Raw genomic sequence first — 18,441 nt, forward strand, 5'->3', positions numbered from 1 at the left:
AGAGCACCATCCTTACCAGGGAGTCCTGGGAGTCCCAGATCGCATCCTCTTTCTGCCTCTCCATTTTCCCAAGAAGCAACAAAGCCTGGATCCAATCTTCCCACCCTCCTGAGGACTGGAGGTTTCTGGTGTCCCCTACTCCACTTCTCCCTGGAAGCACCCAGTGCCCATGGGCACTGGAAAGACTGTAATAATGTAAGGTTCAGGGGCAAGCAGGCTTGTGGGATCATAGCACCACTGACTTGCATGTGCAACAACCAGGTGACAGTTCACCTCCATGCCCATCCTCACAACCATCACACACCAGCCGCCAGGTCAGCCACCCAGTTCTACAACCAGGGCTCACAAACCAGCTGCTCCAGCCACACTAACAGACAGGACTAACACTAACCAACAGCAGGTGTGCAAAAACAGCACTAAACAGCACACTGGCAAGCAACTAGTTGCCTGGCTGTGGTACACTCAGCTGCCAGGAAACTGGCACACTGTGCTGGAGCTTGCCGGGCTCCATTAGGCAGGCTCTGGGGCCTGGGGCCTCCGCAGCTGCAGGCAGCAAAGGCTCAATGGGGCCTGGCCTCTGCTGTGCTGCCAGAGGCCAGGCCCTCTGGGGGCCCGGGGCCTCCCTGCTCCTGGCAGCTGGGCCTCAGGGGGGGAGGGGCCCTCCCCAGCAGGCCAGTGCTCCCCAGGCAGGCCCAGGCTCCAGCTCCCAGGCCCAGGCCCCCAGCCACCAGCCCAGCCAGCCAGGCCCTCAGCCCGGAGGGGCAGCCAGCCCTTGGCCCAGCCCCCCCAGCCTGGGCCCTGCAAGCCAGCTGGGAGCCCTCAGCTCAGGAGCCCCCCCTTGCAGCCAAGCCTGGCCCTGCCAGGCCTAGCCGCCTGCTCTCTTATGCTGGAGGCCATCGGAGAGGCCCTACCTCCTCGTAAGTCCTGCTCTGAGGCTCTGACCTAGGACTCACGAGCTCACACCCTGACAACCAGTCCCTCACATACACACAGTACAACACAACACACACACACACTAACATACACAGATCACACACACACACACACAACACACACAACACAACACACAAACACAACACTACACACACACCTAACACAGCACACACAACACCCACATACAAGTGCTGTTCAATCACCCAACACAACACACACACACACCACCACTTTGTACTTTCTCGTCTGTTTATACACTTTGATAGTTGTCACTTTTTGCACTGCTTTGCTCTTGTTGAGGCACCAACCATGTTTTGATTCTCTTTGATTTGCCTATTTGCACTTTGGCTGGTTGCACAAGGGGCTTTTCCACAATGAGAAATAGGGGCACAGTTTAAATTTGAAAAATATTATATAAATCTACTATTTATAAATAATAAAAATTAAAAATAAAAAAATTTAAAAAAATATATATATATATATATATATATATTTAAAATATTTTACTATTATATATATATATATATATATTTTTATATATTTTTATATATTTATATATATATATATATTTTTATATATATATATATAATTTTTATTGATATTTTATAATATTTTATATACTAATTTTTATTGTATATATTTTATAGACAAAAAAAATTGTTTTTTATATATTTAACTTAAAAAATTGTTCTATTTTTTCAAAATAAAAAAAAATTTCTATATGTGCTGAAAAGTCTCCGCTAGGCTATATTAAAAACCCAAAATATGGAGCTGAGGCACCAACAGAACCTCCACAAAAGGCTGTGAATCTGTTTGGGTGGGCAAAGGGCGTCTTAGGCTATACTGTGTGAAGGAGGAGGGCCTGGGCGCCCGCGCCCCTGAGGAGACGAGCCAGACCAGGCGCGGTGAGCGCGGCGGCTGCTGGCGCCAGAGGTGGAGTGGTCGGAGAGGGCCCTGGAGTGGGGACGCCCGGCCATGCAGCACTAGTGCAGGCTGTAGCCAGGACAGCCTGCCAGAGGAGCCTTGCTGGCCAGCTGCCCCTGAGCTTCCTGTGCTCAGCTGCCTGCTGCTCCCTGCCCTGTGCCAGGCCCCTGGGAGAGCCCATGCCCTGCTGCTGCTAGGCCCCCTGCTGGCTGCTGCCTGCTGGGAGGGCTGCAGGCCTGCCACCCCCCCTGCTGAGGCCTGCCCCTGCCCCTGGGGTGAGGCCCCCCCCCCTGGCCCTGAGGAGAGGCTGGCCAAGGCTTGTTCCTCCCTGGAAGGCCTCCTGCCTGCTCCTGGCCTGCCCCTGCCAAAGCCCTGCCAGCCCTGCCCTGCCCTCTGCTGCCTGGCCTGGCTGCTGGGTTGCCCTGCTCTGCTCCTGCTGCTGGCCTATAGACACTGCTTACTTGGGCACTGCTGTTGGCTCTGCTCTGGGCTGGGCTGGGCTGTCTTTTTGGGCTCTTTTGCTTCTGCTGCTGAGCTCCTGGCTGACTGCTGGGCCTGGAGCCTGTGCTGCCTCTGCCCCTGTGCCCTGGGTGCCCTCTGTGCCTGAACCTGCAGGCCCCCCCTGTACTGACCTCCTGAATTATAAGATTGGCCACCACTGATCTGGCCCACTGGAAATTATAACATTCCTTATTTATTTTTTCACAAAATATTTTTTTTTTTTTTTAAAAAAATTTTTTAAAAAATTTAAAAAAAAAAAAAAAAATGCAAAAATAGAAATGATAATTTTTCTAATAAGACTAGGAATTTAAGAACAGCAATACAGCCAAGACCTGTCAGACCCAAGGTCCACAGAACCCATAACTGTCCAAGACCAAAGGTCCAGCCACCCCCAACAGTTAATGATCCACATCTCTCCCAACCTCCTCCATCACCATCCATCCCTCTCCCATAGGCCACACCCACCATCACCCATTACCACTCTCATAGCCCATTAATGACTTTTCACACCATTCATTTATTTATTTCCCTTTCTTTAAACTTATTTAAATCCCTAGCCCAACCTCTCCTCCTCCTCTTCATTCTGTCTATTGACTGTGTGCTGTGTGAAGAAGAAACCTGTTTTATTTGTTTTAACTCTGTTGCCTTTTACTTTTTTAACCTTCTCCTAATATTTTATATATGGAACAATATTATACTAGGGGCCTAGATGGAGAACTAATAAATATGATTTTTGTTATGAGATTGATATTTTGTCTGAATGTGTGAATGTCTGAGTCAGTGTGAAGCCATGGAAACAGTGAGTTGTTGGGCAGTGTGGAAGTTTGCCACCCACCTGGGCACTGGGTCCCAGCTGGGCAGGCAAGGAACACTGAGTGGAAGAGATCGGTGGCTGGTGGAAGTTGATCATTTGATCAGAGAAGGTGGGAGTAACAGCTACATGGGGTTTCAAAGTGAGGGTCCAGTCAGGGGACAGGGACAGCTCTGGACTTTGAAACATCATCACATAACACAACAACACACAACTGCAACACAACAGGGCATGGAAACACATCCCCCCCCATCCCATTCCCCACCCACACCATTACATGCCACACCCAGCACATCATTTGGCTTTGGCTTTGTGTTGTCTCAGGCTTTGCTTTCAGGCAGCGTTGCTGTTCAGGTGGGGGGGGCTGGGCCTGGTTTGGTTTTTTTGTTACATGCATATGATGATATGGATAATGGCATGGATGATATGCATGGGGGCAGAGGCTAAGCTGGATGGGGGAGAGGAGGTGAGGAGAGGAGAGGGGGGGTTCAGAGGGGCTAGGGAAGGAGAGACAAAAAAAAAAAAAATCTGAAGAGGTTTGAGGAGGACCAGTGCAGATGCCTGCAAGGAAGATCGAAGGACGGTGGCTTGTTTGGCTACAGGCCGCTACAGAGCTGAAAGCTCAGAAGAACTGCAGAAAAGGACAGAAAAGGACCTGAGGTGAGGAAGATGAGCAGTCAGCAGTGTGCCCTTGCAGTGCAAGAAAACTATTGCATATTGGGCTGCAATTAGGTGCATTGCCAGCAGATCGGGGGACATGATTATCCACATTCGCACTTCGGCAGCCACACACACTGAATTGTATTGTGTTTTTGGTCCCCACTCCCCAATAATGGTAGAAAATTGAAGAGTCCAGACCAGAAGGAGGCAACAAAAAATGATCAGGGGCTGACACATGGCTAAGGAGGAGAGGCTGGAACTGGGCTTGTTTTTAGTGCAGAAGAGAAGAGATTGAAGGGGGATTTGATAGCAGCAATAACCCTGAGGGGGGTTTCCAAAGGGGGGGGAGTTCAGCTGTCAGTGGTGGTGGTAGATGACACAACAAGGAGCAACTCAAGTTGCAGTAAAGGGGGGGTCTAGGTTGGATATTAGGAAACTTCTCTAGGACTAGGAGGGGGTGTGACTGAATGCATTGCATTGCCTAGGGTGGAATCTCTCCTTCCCCTTTTTTTTTTTAAGGCCCGGGACACAAAGCCCTGGCTGGGATGATTTAGTTGGTGTTGGTCCTGCCTTGAGCATGGGGTTGGACTAGATGACCTCCTAAGGTCTCTTCCAACCCTAATCTTCTATGATTCTATGTAACAGGAAGAAGGAGTGGTAACCAGGCAAAGGCAGGAACTACGGTGCTAGGGGTCTGGTCAGCAGCATGCCTAGCAGCTGATTCCTTAGAAAAGGGGTGTGTCTGGAACAGGAAGTTTTGGCAGGACATGACCAATCAGCAGCTGGCTGTTACTTGCTGATCCCACAGAGTCAATGGATATAGCCTCTGTTTGTGGATATGATCTTTGATTTCTCTGTCCAGCGTGGTGGCACAGAGTAGGGCTCCCACTTGGCAATCCCCTGGACTTGGGTTTGAGATGTTGTGGCACCTGACAGCCACCTGAAGTGCAAAAAATACTGGCACCCCCCCACACACACAAAGCAAGGCTGTTGCAACTCCAATACTGAACCACAAAGTGACTCACTCTGCAACCCCCCCTCAACAGTCACTGATATGTGTTATCTCTCAAGATACTATAAGTAACAGAGGGGTAGCCATGTTAGTCTGGATCTCTAAAAAGCAATAGAGTCCCATAGCACCTTATAGACTAACAGCTGTATTGGAGCATAAACTTTTGTGGGTGAATACCCACTTCATCAGCTTATGCTCCAATACATTTGCTAGTCTATGAGGTGTCACAGGACTTTGTTGCTTTTTACATATCAATAAAATGATAACATCACACATCTCACTTTCAGGTGACTCAAACCTAGGGGGCAGGGATAGCTCAGTGGCTTGAGCATTCGCCTGCTTAAACCCAGGGTTGTGAGTTCCCTCCTTGAGGGGGCCACTTAGGGATCTGGGGCAAAAATTGGTCCTGCTAGTGAAGGCAGGGGGCTAGACTCACTGACCTTTCAAGGTCCCTTCCAGTTCTAGGAGATTGGTATATCTCCATTTATTACCTTTAAACCCTCTCTAACACACACACACAAGTGTGCTTGCATGTTGTTGGGCAGACAGCTGCTGTATTTTCAACAGTTTTGATTTGTTATCTCTTAAACTGTGGAAGTGGGAGTAGCTAGACACAAACTTTTAACATTAGATATCCAGTGTGTTATGATAATAATGCAAATCTTTAGACCCATGTTAATGCTCATCCTGACTCAATGCCTATCAGCCTTCAGCCTGACCCCTGTTCTAGCTAAGGTGGGGGCAATTAGTGATCCCAGCTGGGTAAAATGGAGTTAGAGTGACTGACCCCAGCTGCAGAGGACTTCTTAAACAGAGCTGACAGCAACTGTGGAAAGACTGAAGAGAGATCAGGTCTGTCTGGGATAAGGTTTAGCTGACAGGAAACAAAAGAGGAAGAGCTCTACAGGAGTAGGTTAGACCTCTGAAGGAGAAAACCTGAAGTAGGACTAACAAAAGTTATGTTTACACAGCCCACAGCAGTGAACCTCTCAGTCTGGATCAACAGATGTGGGCTTGTACTAGCTCTCTAAAAAGTCTGTGTAGATAGAATGTTCAAGTTCTATCTTAGGCTAGAGCTTATTGTTAAAATATAGATATTTAGGCCTTTACAGGCAGGCCCATACTTTAAGAATGTAGGTGTATTTTTATCACTTAGCTAGTTAGAGGGATATAAAAACAAAGAATCAAAGTCATAGTTCACCTTTGTATGTGCCTTCTCTCACTAGGATAATCTGAGGCCTTGTTCTTAGGCTAAGCCCTTTGGCTAAGCAGCAAGGGAAGCCATAAGCTGGGAAGTGTAGGGTCACATCCTCACATTCCAAACCAGTCACATTGAAATAAGGTGGTATGGGGCTGTTAGGAAGATGATCCTGGGCTGATAGTGCCCACGACCATCAGATAAAGAAACAGATCTTAAGATGGTTGAAGAAAACTTAATTTGATAACATCCTGTCTGGCAAGAAATAACTTATGAATAGTTTTGGGTGTGAAACAGTAATTTCTATGTTTTATCTTTATGGCCCCTGCTTTTCTATTGTTAATCTGGGTGGTTCTCTAATTGTCTGCTGTGTAATTTTGCTAGGTGTAAGTTAATTGGGGCAGTGGGATATAATTGGTTAGAGAATTGTATTACAATATGTTAGGATTGGTTAAATTTCAATAAAATGCTTGATTAAGGTATAGTGGAGAATATTACTATATAAATGGTTCAAACAGGAAGTGGGGGCAGGGAAATTGGAATCATGTTTGCTAAGGCAGGGGGAGCAGGGACACAGGCAAAGCGCTGCTGTGCCAGAGCTGGGAACGGAACACTGGGGAACAGACTCTGTTGGCATATAAAGATATGCCTGATATGTGAAGGGCATTCAAATATGCTTGCTTGGAAACTAACCCCAATAAACATTGCATTGTCTGCACTTTGGACTTCTGGTCTACTGCTTTCTGTCTATGTGACAAGAATCAGGGAAGAGGGTGAAGGAAAAGCCCTATAACACTTGGGCTCTGAATTTTCAGAGCCCGAGCTCCAGCTTGATCTGCAACTTAAACATGCTCTCTCCATAGCTATTTTTAGAGCCCTAGCTTGAGCCCCACAAACATAAGTCTGTTGACCCAGGTGGTAAGGCTCACTGCGTAGACATACCCAAGGGATCTACAGTGGAGCTTGAGAAGGTTAGAAGATTTGTTTGGACATCTGTTTGGAATTTGTTACCCTGGAAGGGATTTAGACTTTCACATGTCTTGGCTGGAGGACTAAGCCATTAGAACACCTAGAGGGGGAGTCAGAAGAAGGCAAAGGCTGGGAAAGGGCATTGCAGAGCTGAGGGAGAACTCAGTAGGAGTGCCAGAGACAAGGACCTAATGCAGTGCTGTGTCCAGAGATGAGGAGTGCCTTCAAGGTGAGGATGTGCTATTACAGGGTGGAATTTGTTTCCTTTTCCTGAAAGGGTGGGAGTCTCAGTTCTTCGCAAAACCATTAAAAAATATTTTTTGTCAGGGGGATGGGAAGAAGTGTATCTAATATCTTTCCATTAGGAAAGATAGCTCTGAGCTGAAGAAGAGAAAATCACAGTGCAGAGATATAATCATCTCTGAAGTCCTGCTGCTAGCACACTTACTGCAATGAGACTTTTATTAGGATCTGGTTTAAGGCTCCTAATTCAGTTTCTTAAGGATTCATTTAGGAGAGGTCAGGAACTGGTAGAGAAGGCAGGCAGATGGGTGATGGGTTGCTGGAGGTATTGGCTGCCTATGCAACCAAAGCTTATTTAAAAGCAAACTCCCCCTTCTGCTTCCTAAGCTATTCTGTTAAATGGAGGTGGAAGAGAAATGGAGGAAAAGACAGTAAAATGCTTTTCCTTATTTCCTTTTGGTGTTACCCATGTAGTATTATGAGCAGACTTTGTACCTTGGGAAACTGGTGCATCGCTATATCGACATCCAAAAGGCCTGAGTGACAAGTCAGAATATGCTTTTGGACAAACAATGTCTAGTTACTTAAAAAAATGTCCAGTCACTGTTGTGGTTTGCTTCAACTTCACAACTCATTAGGGAGACAGTGTTGCCTAATGGATAGAGCATTGCTGTGAGACTCAGGAGACCTGGGTTCTATTCTGGGCTTAGCCTTGCCTGCTTGGTGACTTTGGGCAAGTTACTTCATCTTTGTCCCTCAGTTTCTCTATCTGTAAAATGAGGATAATGATATATAAGAATGGCCATACTCCATCAGACCAAATGGCCATCTAGCCCAGTATCCTGTCTCCCAATGGTAGTCAATGCCAGGTGACCCAAAGGGAATGAACAGAACAGGTAATCATCAAGTGATCATCCCCTATCGCCCATTCCCAGCTTCTGGCAAACAAAGAACACCATCCCTGCCCATCCTGGCTAATAGCCATTGATGGACCTATCCTCCATGAACTTATCTAGTTCTTTTTTGAGCCCTGTTATAATCTTGGCCTTCACAACATCCTCTGGCAAGGAGTTCATGGGTTGACTGTGTGTTGTCTGAGGAAATACTTCCGTTTGTTTGTTTTTAAACCTGCTGGCTATTAATTTCATTTGGTGACCCCTAGTTCTTGTGTTATGAGAAGGAGTAAATAACACTTCCTTATTTACTTTCTCCACACCAGTCATGGTTTTATAGACTGCTATCATATCCCCACTTAGTAGTCGTCTCTTTTCCAAGCTGAAAAGTCCCACTCTTATTCATCTCTCCTCATATGGAAGCCGTTCCATACCCCTAATCATTTTTTGTTGCCCTTTTCTGAACCTTTTCCAATTCCAATATATCTTTTGAGATAGGGCGACCACATCTGCATGTTGTTGTATTAAAGATATGGGCATATCATGGATTTATATAGAGGCAATATTATATTTTCTATCTTATTAGCTATCTCTTAATGATTCCCAACATTCTGGTCACTTTTTTGACTGCTGCTGCACATTGAGTGTATGGTTTTTAGAGAACTATCCACAATGACTCCAAGATCTTTCTTGAGTGATAACAGATAATGTAGATCCCATCATTGTATATGTATAGTTAGGATTATGTTTTCCAATGTACATTACTTTGCATTTATCAAAATTGAATTTCATCTGCCATTTTGTTGCCCAGTCACCTAGTTTTGAGAGAATGTTTGCAGCTCTTCACAGTCTGCCTGAGACTTAGTTAATAGATACTCAAGATAGGTAGCAAAATTTGCAGATAACTGTTAACCCCCTCTTTCCAGGTCACTTATGAATATGTTAAATAGGACTGGGCCCCATACAGATCCCTGGGGGACACCATTATTTACCTCTCTCCATTCTGGAAACTGACTATTTAGTCCTACCCTTTGTTTACTATCTTTTAGCCAGTTACAAATCCATGAGAGAACTTTCCCTGTTATCCCATAACTGCTTACTTTGCTTAATAGCCTTTGGAGAGGGACTTTGTCATAGAATCCTAGATTATCAGGGTTGGAAGGGACCTCAGAAGGTCCTCTAGTCCACCCCCCTGCTCAAAGCAGGACAAATCCCCAGATTTTTTTTTTTTTTTGCCCCAGATCCCTAAATGGCCCCCTCAAGGATTGAACTCACAACCCTGGGTTTAGCAGGCCCATGCTCAAACCACTGAGCTATCCCTTTCTGAAAATCTGAATACACCATATCCACTGGACCCCCTGATCCATATGCTTGTTGACACCCCCCCAAAAGAATTAGTAGATTGATGAGGCATAATTTCCTTTTACAAAAACCATGTTGACTCTTTCCCAACAAATTATGTTCATCTGTGTGTCTGACAGCTTTATTCTTTGCTATATTTTCTTGCCACTCCACTACTGTAGAACGGTTTGACACGCAGGGAACTAAGATCCACTTACTCATGGTGTTTAGCCGTTAACTTCAAGCCATCCCACTAGCTAAGTGGGCAGGCATGCATACCTCAAGCTTAGCTAGCCTTCAACCTCCTAAGGAGAAGGAAAAGTGCTTTTTCTGAGAGAGCAATCCCCTCCCTGGATTGGATAGTCAGACACCTTTGTAGCATGGTTAGACCTACCAGGGCATATGCCCCGCTACCATAGCTGTCAGACGGCCAGGGTCACCGCTGCACCATGATGAGGTGCTGAGGTAGGATTTTGCAGCAGCCTTCACTGCCTGCCTCAAAATAGTTATGAACAAGATCAATTGGAGGAGTGGTGTTAACATAAACAGAGAACGATTATCTCATCTCAGATTCACAGATGACATCATACTAATTGCTGAAAGCACCAACCAACTGCAGAGCATGCTACGAAGACTCAACAAGAAAAGCAATCAGGTCAGCCTGACAATGAACCGCTGCAAAACAAAATACATGCGATCGGACGTCTTACAAAAAGCCTGAATAATGGTAACAGGAGAAGAAATCGAAGGAGTGGAACACTACATGTATTTGGGCCAAGAAGTTAATATGCACCAAGACCTGAATGGATAACTCTTGTGAAGGATTCAGGCAGCATGGTGTGCGTTTAATTCCATCAAGGACATCCTCAAAGGAAAAATCGACAAGACCACACGTACAAATACCTTTGGTTCAACAGTGCTGCCAGCCATGCTGTATGGCAGTGAAACATGGACACTGATGAAGAGAAGATCAGCGGCTGTTGGTAGCTGAAAGGGCAATGGAACGAGCTATGTTGGGAATTTCCCTTCTGGATTTCATCCCAAATGAAATGATCAGAGAACGCAGCAGCGTGAAAGATATTGTCATGGAAAGCGGATATAACAAGATGCGATGAGTGGGCCACACAGCACGGCTCATGGACAATAGGTGGACTGCAATCATTGCTGAGTGGTACCCACGAGAACAGAAAAGACCACCCGGTCGGCCTCCAAGAAGATGGGAAGATGACATTGTTAAATGTTTCGGACAAACATGGAGAAGAAAAGCAAGAGTGCAAGAAGAATGGCGGACATGTTGTGATCAGCTCAGTCTTAACAGCTGAAGACCAATCAATCCAGGTGACTATACTTTCAACCAGTTGGCCCAGTACTGAAGTTAGGCTTACCAGCCTGTAACTGCTGGGGTCACTTCTGGAGCCCTATTTAAAAATTGGCGTCACATTAGCTATCCTCCAGTCACTTGGTACAGAAGCTGATTTAAATGAAAGATTACAGAATATGGACCTTCTTGGTGTTGGATGTCTGGCCTCAAGTAATTTCTTGTTTGGGTTACTGAGGTGCTGTATATCTCATGTAAAAAAAAGATTAAACTGGCTGCCTGCTGGAGCTAAAATAGGCTTCTGGGAAAACCTAGGAAAAAATGCCCAGGTAAAAATAACAAGTGGACAAAAAAACTGGCTGCAAAACAAAAACTCAAAGTTAAAAGAAAAAAAAAAAAGTGAAACTAAAATGAGAATAAAAAAGCACTGGCAACTGACTGTTTTTGATGAGAAAAAATAGAGGCTTTGCTGATATAGGAAGGTGAGCTTTTTGAAAGCTGGAAGAGCAACATAATATTCTTAAACAAGTTTTGAGCTTTCTTTAATTCAACTTACCCTGACACCTTGTGCCAAAACCAGCACCCCCTATTCCCCCTTACTACAAGGTCCAAACCTCCCCAAACCACTGGTAAAAACACTACTAAATACATTGTGAAATCCTATGGAAACCAGAAAGAAATTTCTGAAATATTTTAGAAAAAAAATTAAAAAAAATATAGGTTACAAAAGGAAGATAAAAAAGTACATGAAAGGAGGCGTGACAGGTTAGTGTGTGAACACTACAGTGAAAATATTTGAAGCGGTGCAGACAGCAGGTACAGTTTACCAGTGTGAGGAAGTTGATATTGGCTTGTTGGCACTGGCTGACTACAAATGGCTGACAGAGGCTCAGGTTACCCTACAGAAGATCTTGATATTGTGGAATCCATGGAAAGGAGGCACACAACACCACAAAACTGTGCACCAGCAAAGTGTGGGGGCAGCCACTGAAACCGGCTGTAAACAAGGTGGGACAGACTGTGTGTCGCTGCTGGTGCAAAAAACTGGTGGCCTGGTGTGGCGAAAAAAGAAAAACCTGGGACACTGACAGGTGCCTGTAACAAAAAGAAAAGGAGAGTCACAAAGCAAAAGAGAACCTGTGAACCTGCATACCTGTAGAGCAAGAGGAAGAGCCCAAACCTTGCATGTCACAAGAGGAAGGCAGAGGAAACATGTTTTGTCTTTAACTGGGGCGCTGCCTTGACACCGGCAACCTCTAACTGGACTGTCTCTCAAAGAGCTGAGACTGAGAAACCTAAAAGCTCTGGCGCTGGACATGAGACTCTCGCTGGTCTAAAGACTGTGAACCGCTGAGCTAAAGCTGGTCACTAATTCTGCTGATGTTAAGGTGGAAGCCTGGCCCATGGTCGTGCATCACAGGCTGCTTGTGGTGAGGTATGGACTGGGCCTTAATGGGTAGGTCTGGCCTGTGTGGAGGTAACTACCCTGCCTTAAAGTAACAAACTGGAAAGAACCCCAAGACTACTAACTGAACTTGCAGAAGTGCAACTGAACTAAGGAAGAGGAAAGATGAAGATGTTGGGAAATAAAACTGAAACAGATTGCTAAATTTTGATGAGCCAATGGGAATTGTGAAAACAAAAAACCACTGAGAGGGCAGCCCAGCCAGAGCCCTGGAAAGCCACAACCTCCAAGGCCCATCACCAGCCTCCCGCCCCCAATACCAACAGCCTGGCATCCCAGTTACCCCGGCCCTCAGTGGCCGAAGAGTACCTCTGATCCTTCCTCCTAGTGGTGATGTATGCTGTACACGAGTTGCTCAGTGCAGTGTGATTTGTTCCTCTCTGCAGAGCAATGTTGTGACCCACCCGCAGGCCTGGTAGTGTGCTGAGCAGAAAGGGACACAAGCTCAGAGCATTGAAAAGTGTCAAAAAGGCTGCCAAGAAAAAGTTCAGAAAAGTTGATTGAGCTGTTGACTATTGTGACTCATAATCGCATTGTGACTATACACTGCCTACGTCGACTATAGAGAGTCATAGCCTCCCCTTCCAGAGAGTTCTGGTGGCCATCTTGGAGCTATGTGGGGCTGGTCTTGTGTCTTGTCTCTGGAAAGAGCTACTGTTGCTGAAGAATGAGAATCATCACTAACTGGAGGAAGAGAACCTACAAAGAAGAGTGAGTATGGGCAAGAGAATTCTTCAAACAAATTCTTGAAAATATTTGACACATATAAGATTCTGCAGGTCTTCATAAGGCCCTGCAAAAGTCATAAATTCCTGCAAAGGCTCCCACCACGAAATGTAGGCACCTAACCCAGGAATTCTAGGACTTAAGAACTGTGGACTAGCACTGGAGAGTGCACCACAACCCACAGTTTATCTTAGCTTTGCCTCCAAGTCTTGGACACTCTGGAAGTGGACTCAAAGAACAAGGCCTACATTTAACAACTGCTAACAAAGCCTGCATTGTTTGAAGGTGAATGCGCACTATGAAAAAGTGTTGATGCCTTTTGACACATCCTTACCCCCATCTATGGATCTCTGAGGAGTCAGTCTGTGCCCTAAGTCACTTGGCCCAGAGAAGAGAGAGCAGAAGCTTTTGCTTCACTTTGCTTAAGCGGGAAAGCTCTACTTCTAAAGCAGACTCTTAGGCATTAGGAATTGTTACGAATCAAACTTTTTTTTTTTTGGAATTGGAAGTTTTTTGTACCTCTTTTTCTTACACTTCTGTACTTTCTCAGGACCTCTTTCACCCAGACCTTTCAGACCTTTTTTGTCTTTTGCCCATACAGCTGCTTTACATGCACATATTAGCTGCTTGTTGATGCATTCATTAGCAATGCACACCTATGAAAACTTACAATGCAGAATGCAGATGGCCTCTCGAATTGCGGCCTGCGTCTTTGCAGCACGCTCAAATCAAGAGAAACTTCTAATCAGAACAGGTACACACAGATCTGCTACTCCATACTCAGATAACAGATAAAGAAAAAACCTGACCCTTTGTCCCAAGTTATGGACCTGGTGATGCATCCGAAGTGTCTCCCTCTTCTCCCCCTCATCAAATCTAAAAATCCTCCCTGGTCCAATGTGATTGTGTGTTTGTTGTGGATGGGTTGTTGTTTGTTTATCGGTCCAATATTCCACCATGTTCCAACAGCCACATTTAGAACCACCACCACTTCACTCACACATGATAGAAATTGCACAGAGCGATCACTTGGTGCATTTTTTTTGGGCTGATTGATTGAATTATTATTAAGCAGAAGGCAATTGAAGAGAAGGCAGCTCAGGGTGATGGGGTGAGTCATGTGCACACCCCTGGGGTGGAGGACACCTGGCAACTGGCCACCCCCACCTTCCTGAAGCGACTGGTTCTGGACTTGAAGGTTATGTGTTCTTTAGCATTCTTTGGCTCAATATAATGGCATTCACTTCATGGCCAGAAGTCAACTAATGCGAGCACTCTCTATCACCAAAGGACTCTTTAGAACTTTTGGTCTGCAGAACAACTTACAACGGACCCAGAACAACTTTTCGTTTTCTCAGTTTTCGTTTTCTTCAAAAAACGCATTTTAAGGAAGCACCATCATGCACCACCATCACATCATCCACGGAGCATCGCTCCACCAACAGATTTGTGCAGAAAATGAAAAACGCAAGCAAAAAAGCATTGACCATTCAAAAGCATCTTGATATCTTCTTACTTTCCTACAGAAACACCTCATGCTCAGACCCCCCAGCCCCCCCATGCTACCCCCCCAGCAATTCCAGCCAGCTAATGTCTGCTGGACAGCTGCGCACTTGCTTTGAACTGCCTGTGAAGCACAAGCAACATCAGCAAGCAACATCATATCAGCAGCAATAAGACATCAGTACCCGACAGGACAGCAAACCCAGCCAGTTTTCTTGTTTTGGCTCGGAATTAGGCCCAAATGGGTATCACCACAGTCATCACTCAAACAGGACCTGTTTTCTCACACAGTCTGGAGCACAGACTCTGACTGGGAGAATGATGGGCTTGCGCAGTGCCTGCCATGTCATGTGCCACCAGTCGCCAGTCCCCTGCAGGACTTGGACCTCTTTGGTCCTCTTCTGGAGGCACCCAAATCCACCTGTTCCTGTTTCACCTGTTCTACTCCTTTATTGCGTTCTACTCTGCCCTTTGCTTGCCTTGAGAGCTACACACTCACTCCTCACCTCACTCGCGCTACCCTGACCTGAGCCCCCCTTAGTGCTAGTGCACACCACACCGCACACGTAGACCCCAGAGAGAGAGACAGAGAGGCCTCGGCCTCGGCTGGAGCTCTAGCAGCTAGGCGGTTATGGGGTTATGGGGGCAAAATAATCCCCTAGGGTTTAGCGGGAATGATCCTCCCTCTCTCTAGTGTCTAGTGTTTTTTTTTTTTTTTTTTTTTTTATTTGGGGATGTTCTTATTGTTGTGTGTTTTGTTTGTGGTGGTTGTTGCTATGGCTGCTATGGCACTGAGTGAGTATTAGTATAAAAAAAAAAAAATTTTGGGTTTTGTTAGCTCTCTCCTCTCCTCATTGAGTTCTTCTCCTAAACTGGCTGCCCCCAAGGATATAACACTTGGTAAAGTGCTTTGAGATTTACTGATTTAAAATGGTATATAAGAGCTTTATTTATAAATACCAGAGGGGAAGAAAGAGCATCCACCTTCAAATTCAAGGCTTCCTGGTAGTTGTTTGAAGGAATTTATATAAGGAAGGTACTTAGAAGTCAGATGATCCAAGGTCCAATCCTGTAAGGAACTGGACTCCTTCTGATAGGTAGTAAGGGCCCTCACTCATGTCAATGGAGTTAAGAGTACTGACAAGCACCTTTTACAACTGTCACAGGTATTACTTTAGGAATGTTCTTTGATAATGGTTTGCTATTCAAACAATTATTTTGCTTAGCAAACCTGTCTGTACTGCATTTCAGGGAGTAACATGGCCTTCTCTTGTGGCATGGTGAAAGGAAATGTTCCTGTGTCCAATAGATGGTACAACTGACAAGTGAATACTTGACAGAATATTTTTTTTAACATAAGTAGTTCACCTTATTAAAAGAGATGCTCTGTCTCACTCTACATTTCTATTTATCTTTTTATTTCCCTATATTAATGTGTATTGTGCAATGGGAAATACAATTATTTATGATTAAATAAATCATCTTAAAAGCTATACAACTCTGTATGCTTGGAAAGTGTGAGCTGTGTTAAGTGATGCATCTATATTACCAATATTGTAAGTGCAATAACAACTTCATTCTGTAGCAAACAAATCTCTGTGAAACAAAGGAGTATAATATGAATGGATAAGCCTGAGTGCAGACTCATCAGCTGGGGATGGAAAAATGAAATCTAACTACAGGTCTCTTCTCATCCCTTTCTTTAGGGCTTACTTTGATTCTGGTTTGTGTGTGTTTTTGGAAATAATCAGCTCAAACTACTGGGTAACAACTGCCTGAGGCCTTTTTAGCTTCAGTCAGCTGGAATAGAAGACACATGCTTTCTGGCTATTCTGTCACCCACTAGGGCAACCCCAATCCAGCCTAAGGCCTGGTCTACACTAGAGACTTTTGCCAGTATAGTAATGTTGCTTATGAGTTATTTATTTATATTTTTAATGACACTTCTATACCAGCAAGCCACTAGTCTAGATGCACTTACACAGGCAAAACAACTTTTTTGTTGGTACAACTTATTTTATTCGACAACTAGTATAAGCTATATCTCCAAAAGCATTCTTTTGCTGGTTAAGGCTCAGGGGCGAGCAATACCTGTGTCCTCTCTCTCTGAGCACTTATCTCAAGTGACAGACCTACGTCTGCATTTATGTGAGTGGATTCCTGTGATTCATCCCATTTTTGATTGGACCACATTTGATAGCACAACCATATTATGTCCAATAGGGGTTGGCCCGTGCTCTAGAATCCTGTTCAGGAGCTATAGTCTGCTGTTTAATGCAGCAACAGAGAACAGCTTGTTCAGAACAGTATGTTTTAGCCATAGGAACATCTCAGAGAGAGAAGAGGGTACAACAACAGAAGCCCATCGACATATCACTAAACCTTATCCTTTCCCTGCCTGTTTAGGTGGGTTCCACTTGTCCCAGGCAAGCTTTCTGAGTCTGCATCTCTGTAGGGCTGCTTTTGCTCATTGTGTCAGAGTTCACAGCAGTTTTTTTTTTAATCCATTCAAAGTTCTTCTGTCTGAGCTGTGACCCCAAACTTCAATCAAAACTAATCCAGTGTTTAAACTGAATGGCATGGATAACTCTAATGGGGAGGGATAGCTCAGTGGTTTGAGCATTGGCCTGTTTAAACCCAGGGTTATAAGCTCAATCCTTGAAGGGGCCATTTAGGGAACTGGGGTAAAAATCTGTCAGGGGGATTGGGCTAGATGACCTCCTGAGTCCCTTCCAACCCTGATATTCTATGATTCTAAAGTAGCAAACTGTTGTATATTGAGCTCTAACAGGGGCAATGAACCTTGAATATCTGAATTGTCCAGAAAAGAGCTGGACAATGCAAAATGCACTTTTTGGGAGGAAATTCAGGACTGGCAGTGGGGTGGGGGTCACTGAAGATGGTAACCAAGGTTGGTGGAAGCCAGAGTGTGACTGGAGTGTTGCTGGCAAGCTGTAGCTATACAGAGACTCAGCATGTGACCTGCATGCTGTTTGAGGGATTCAGGTTGGGAGTTACAGCAGCAAAGCATTGTAGGGTACTCAAGGCTTCAGGGCAAGTGGTGACACAGCCCCTCACTGTTCCCAATAAAAATAAAATAAAAATGATTGCTGCACCAAAAGTGTACACATCCAAAAATGAGACCTGAAGATGGGACATACATAAAAGGGGATGTGGATACCTGTCATAATTTATATGATGTGTAAACATATACAGCCTTTTACTACTGAAGTCTAAGCATATTATAACAATACTCTTGTGACACTGGCAAACCAGGTGCCAGCTCTTACCAAGACTCCAGGCATTAGCGAAGAAATAACAAACTCATAGCTGACCAGTTCACCTGTATGTTTCCCTCAAAATGGGTATTAGTCTTGTAAGAATTTATTTACTGATTAGACTCTATAAAATGCTTGTAAATTGCTGTGTGCATTAATCTCACTTGTAGTATATGCATTGCCTGCTATAAGAAAATATCTATGTTGCTTTAGAACTTGTGAATCCAGGCACAGGAATCCTCACCCCCTCTCAGTCTATTCAAATCAAACTGACTATCAAAATCAGATGGGTCATCAAGGAAATCACAATACAAAGCACCGGTTAATGGCCCTATTGCATCTTGGAAATGGTATGTGCAAGAAGGCTTGTCCTGTGGACTTGGAAGCTGAATGAAGGAAATAAAATCAAGTTAGATGGAAATTTTTCCTGTATCTTCACTGTTTGAGCTCTGAGAGGGCCTAGAGGATTCTCTGAAGCTTGAGGTCTTCAAACCACAATTTGAAGACTTCAGTAACTCAGACATAGGTTAGGGGTTTGTTACAGGGGTGGGTGGGTGAGATTCTGTGGCCTGCATTGTGCAGGAGGTCAGACTAGATGATCATAATGGTCCCTTCTGACCTTAAAGTCTATGAGACTATAAACTGAGGCAGAGATTCTCTGAGGTT

This window comes from Mauremys reevesii, linkage group 1, assembly GCF_016161935.1.
Source record: "Mauremys reevesii isolate NIE-2019 linkage group 1, ASM1616193v1, whole genome shotgun sequence".
NCBI classification, from domain to species: Eukaryota; Metazoa; Chordata; order Testudines; family Geoemydidae; genus Mauremys; species Mauremys reevesii.